This window comes from Canis aureus, chromosome 7 (genome assembly GCF_053574225.1).
Source record: "Canis aureus isolate CA01 chromosome 7, VMU_Caureus_v.1.0, whole genome shotgun sequence".
Taxonomy (NCBI): Eukaryota; Metazoa; Chordata; class Mammalia; order Carnivora; family Canidae; genus Canis; species Canis aureus.
In genome coordinates, this window is record NC_135617.1 from 33445038 (window position 1) to 33451037 (window position 6000).

Below are 6000 nucleotides of genomic sequence, written 5' to 3' on the forward strand. Positions count from 1 at the left end.
GTTTGAAATACCAGCAATGAAATTGAATCAGTAATCAAAAAACTCTCAACAAACAAAAGTCCAAAACCAGACAACTTTACAGGTAATTTATACCAAACATTTAAAGAAGAGTTAATACCTATTCTCAAACTACTCCAAAAAATAGAAAAGGAAGGAAAACTTAAAAATTTCATTCTATGAGGCCAGCATTATTCTGATACCAAAACCAGATGAAGACATGACAGAAAAAGAGAACTGTATAGGTCAGTATCTCTGATGAACATAGATGCAAAAATCCTCAACAAAATATTAGCAAATAGGATCCAGCAATATATTTAAAAAATTACCACAATCAAGTAGGGTTTATTTCTGGAGTGCAGAGGTGGTTCAATATTCTCTAATTTATCAGTGTGATACATTAACAAAAGAAAAGATAAAAACCATATGATTATCTCAATAGATGCAGAAAAAAAAAACCATTTGGCAAAATATAACATCCATTTATCAGAAAAACCCTCAACAAAGTAGGTTTAGAAGGAACATACCTCTTCACAATAAAGGGTATCTATGAAAAACCCACAGCTAACATCTTAATCAATGGTGAAAAACCAAGAGCTCTACCTCTAAGATCAGGAACAAAACAAGGATGTCCATTCTCACCACTATATTCAGCATATAATGGGAAGTCCTAACCACCACAATCAGACAAGAGAAAGGAATAAAAGACATCCAAATTGATAAGGAAGAAGTGAAACTTTCACTATTTGCAGATGCCATAATAGTATATACAGAAAACCCTAAAGAGTCCACAAAAAAACCTGTGAGAACTGATAAATGAATTCTGTACAGTTTCAGGATACAAAATGAATATACAGAAATCCACTGTGTTTCTATACACTAATAGTGAAGTAGCAGAAAGATAAATTAAGAAAACGGTCCCATTTAAAACTGCACCAGAAATAATAAAATACCTAGAAACAACCTTAACCAATGAAATGAAAGACATACTCTGAAAACTATAAAACATTGATGAGAGAAAGTGAAGATGGCACAAACAAGTGGAAAGATACTCCATTAATCCATGCTCATGGATTGGGAGAAAAAAATATTGTTAAAATATCCCTAACGTGTGTGTATACTAAGCATATATAATTAAATACATTGTTGCTATTGTTATTTTAAACAAATTGTTCTTTATTAGACTAATTATGAATAAAAAATGAAAGTTTTTTAGTCCAGTAAAGCATATTAATCACAGTCCTTTTAAATTCTGGTCTGATAATCCAACATCCCTGCTGTAGCTGACTCTGGTTCTGATGCTTCATCTGTGTCTTCAAATTGTGATTTTTATTTATTTTTATATTTATTTATTTTATTTTTTTAAAGGTTATTTATTTATTTATTTATTTATTTATTCATGAGAGACGGAGAGAGAATGAGGCAGAGACACAGGCAGAGGGAGAAGCAGTCTCCATGCAGGGAGCCCGACATGGGACTCGATCCCAGGTCTCCAGGGTCACTCCCTGGGCTGAAGGCGGCACTAAACGGCCGAGTCACCCAAACTGCCCGTGATTTTTATTTTTTATCGTGCCTTGTAGTTTCTTCTTGATAGCCAGACATGATCTACTGGGCAAAGGAAACTAATGTAAATAAGCCTTTAGTAATGTGGTGGTGATGTTGGGAGGATGAGACATGTTCTATGATTTGGTCTCAGTCCTTTTTGAGCCTCTATGCCTCTACATGGTGAACTTCATGTGTTTCTGAACTCTATTCCTTTCTCATTAGTTAAGACATGATGGTTAATGTGTTCTGAAATTGGGAGGGCTATTGCTGACTGGAATTAGGTGTTTCCCCTCCCTCACATGGAATTGTCCAGATTCCGCTCTAACAATAACCTGGTAGGTTGGGCTCTCTTTAACTCTCCTGAGAGCATGTCTTATTAAGACCAGAGTGCTCTGGTTTAATTCAGAGTTGTTACTTTCCCCTCTCCTGCCAGCATTAGGGGAATTTTCTGATAGTCACTGTGAAAACTTGGTTGAGCTCCTGGAAGAAAATCTCACACAATTATGGGACTCCTTTATGACTATATTCCTCTGGACTTTTTAACTCTCACACTGAACCTCCAGCAATTCATCAGTCATAACTCAGGTTTTCCTAAGGCACAGATTCCTGCAGCAATTTCTTCTCATGATTCTCTGCTCTGATAAGCTGTGACTCCTCATATTCTCCTGTCTGTCTCTCCCATTAATGGTGGAAGCAGTTTGCTGTGTATTCTCCTCTCTCTTACAGATCCAAGAAAAGTTGATATTTTTAGTTTGTTCAGTTTTTTACCGAGTTAAAGTCGAACAGCAAATTCCAAGCTATTTACGTGTGGACCCAGAAATATATTAATCTTTAAGGATTTTCTCTTGAGCACATATTCATATGGGAATAGGCAGGTTAGAAAGCATAGTAGTTTTTATGTCTACCTATCCCAGTTTTCTTATCCTGGCACACATGTAGACCAGCTTGAGCTTTCTTCTTCTATTTTGACAGTGGTGGTCATTCTCAAAATTGAACTAGACATTCTCTCAGCAGTTTTTTTTTTTTTTTTTCATATTTCTTCTATCCTTCTTGAGGTCAAATGTCCCTTCTTCAAATATATGGTGGTCCCTTTCTCCATTTATACAAATGCACTTTCCCCCCAGTTTGTTTGTATTGTATACCTAGAGGTTGTGTATAGCAAAATACTCAAAAACTTTTAAAAAATACACAAAGTTAATGGACCTAAAAAAGCCAAAACTTCTTTTGAAAAATAAAATTGTAGTTTTAAACTACCTGTTTTCAAGATTACTATAAAGCTGTAGTGATCAAGACCGTATGCTATTGGCAAAAGGATTTATAAGACAATAGGACAGAGTAAACTGTCCAGAAATAAATAAAAAACTCATATAGCCAACTGATTTTCAACAAAGTTGTCAAGGTAACTCAATGTGGCTTTTCAAAATTGGTGATAAAATAACTGAAGATCTATAAGGAAAACATAATGGACTTCTGTCCTTATCTTACACCATAGACAAATATGTTAGATATGAACTATTAAACTTCTGGAAGAAAAGAGGAGAAAATAACTATTTAATTGGGTTAGGTAGAGATTTATTTTTTTTAGAGAGTTTTGTTTTGTTTTGTTTTAGATAGTACACTAAAAGCATAAAATATGAACAAAATGATAGTTAACTTCATTAGGGATTAAAACTTTTGTTCTGACAAAAATAGAATTAAACAAAAGAACAAGCCACAGACTGGTAAAAATATCTATAAAGCATATGTCTAGCAAAGACTTTGTATCCTTTGTATAGAAAGAACTCTTACAATTCAATAATAAACAAGCAAATATACTCCCCCAAAGTGCGCAGAAGATTTGAACACATTACATAAAGAATATATAAACACATAAGAATGGCCAATAAGTATCTGATGACCAGACATCAAAGAAATGCAAATTAAAATAAAAATAAGATAGCATTACACACCCACTGGATTTAAGTTCAGTGGCCTATTAATACCAGTTATTGACAATGATGTATAACAACTGGAACTGTCCTGCATTGCAAGTGAGAAGGCAAAATGGTAAAGCATTTTTTAAAAATTCAAAATTTGGGAAACAAAATGGCTATATTTTAAGTTAAACCTGTACTTTCATAAAACCAAGCAATTTCAATCTAGGTATTTCTCCAAGAGAAATTACATTTATCACCACAAAGATTGGTTTGCAAGTACTTATACCAGGATCATTCATATTAATTAAAACCTGGCGGCAACTCAAAGATCCATCAATTGTTGAACAGTAAACCAGCACAATCAAGATATGCAATACTACTTAGAGATAGGAATAAAATATTAATGGACACCACAACATTCACTAATATAAAAAACCATTATTAGTAAAAGAAATCCAATAAAAGAGGTCATTTATCTCTCTTATCTCATTTATCTCTAATGATCTCTTTCATATGAAATCGTAGAAATTATGAAAATTGCATAAGCAAAAGCAATCAGTGATGGCCTCAGACCAGGGGGAGGAGAGAGAAAGCGATGGGCTGCAAGGTGTAGGATAAACTACAAAGGGTAGAAGAAGACTTTTTAGGGTAAGGTACCAATAGTATGCCTTGATTGTGGCAGCATAAAATATATATATATATATATATATATATATATATATATATATATATATATATATAAATAATACTTCAATTTTTAAAAGACTTCAAAAATAAAAGCAAACAATAAACAAAACAATGCTTTGTGTATCTTGAAGCTCTTTTTAGATATATACACACTTAGGACTGTTTTGTCTTCATGATGAATTGTATCTTTTATCATTATACACTGTTTCAGTTAATCTCTGGTAATTTTCTTGTTCTGAAATTTACTCATTATATCCACTTGTCTCTCCTTTTGATTAGTGTTTCTGTGGTATAACTTTTCCATCTTTTTCCTTTTAGCTCATATTTTTCATTATATTTTGAGTGGATTTCTGGCAGACAGTAGTTTGGTTTTGCTTTTTTAACCAAGCTAACAATCTCTGTCTCTTAGTTACTGTGTTTAGATAAAATATTAACAAAGAGTTAAGTCCACAATTACAACTGAAGACTTTAACATTCTTTTTTCAGTAATTGATGGAAGAAATGGAAAATCTTGATCTAAAAGACATTTAAACAACATATCATCCAGCATCAGCATAATAACTACGTTTTACTAACACACATGAAACATTTACCAAAATAGACTCATAACATGAACTTTCAGAGAATTAAAATCATAGGAAATGTGTTCTTTGTCTAACAAAATAGATTAAACTGGATATGAATAATAAGAAAATCTTCCTAAATTACTGGAAGTTAAATAATACTATTGTAAATAATATATGGATCAAAGTGAGAAGCTCAGAAGATAATTAATATATTTTGAATTGAAATGAAAATACAATGTGTCACTATATCTGGGACACAGATAAAGCTGTGTTTATGGAGAAATTTATCCTATTAAATGCTCATATTAAGAGAAAAAAGCCACTTAGATATCTTCTTTGGAAAAAGGTCTATTTGATTCCTCTGCCTAATTTTAAATTGATTTTTTTTTTTTTTTTTTTTGCTATTGAGCTGAAATTTAATGGTGTAGGAATAGTCTTATCAACAAAGAGTACTAGAGCAATCAAATACCCAGTGCAAACAATAACCTCAATTTATACCTCATTCCACATATAAAATCAACTCAAAGTGGAACACAAATCCAATGTATAACAAACTATAACACTTCTAGAGAAAAACAAGGCAAAATCTTAACCTTAGATTCAACAAAGATTTCTTGGATACATCTCTAAAAGTGTGATTTGTAAAACTTTTTAAAATGTTGTGAAATGTTTTCATAAAATGACAAACTTGCTCTGTTGAAGGTATTGTTAAGAGACTGAAAAGAAGCTACTAGCTGGGAGAAAATATTTTCAAGTCATATGTCTGTTCATGGACTTCTATCTAGAATGTATAAAGAACTCTCAGAAAACAAGCATAGGAAGACAAATCATCCAATTATTTCTAAAACATCATTAAAAGATTTGAACAGATACTTCACCACAAGAGGTAAATGGATAACAAAAGCATAAAAAAGTACTCAGTATTGTTAGTCATTAAAGAGGTGCAAATTAAAACTACAATGAGACACTGGTACACAACCATTGTATACACTGTCTTTTGTTTTCCTAGATTTGATGTTTTCTTTTTCCTTTTTTTTTTAAGATTTTTATTTATTTATTCATGGGAGACACAGAGAGAGAGAGGCAGAGACACAGGCAGAGGGAGAAGCAGGCTCCATGCAGGGAGTCTGATGTAAGACTCGATCCCAGGATCACGCCCTGGGCTGAAGGCAGATGCTCAACTGCTGAGCCACCCCGGCGTCCCAAGATTTGATGTTTTCAACAAGCCTTTTTTTCATTTCCTCCATATTATATATTTTTCTTCTATTATAATATTGTCTCTTTCTGTT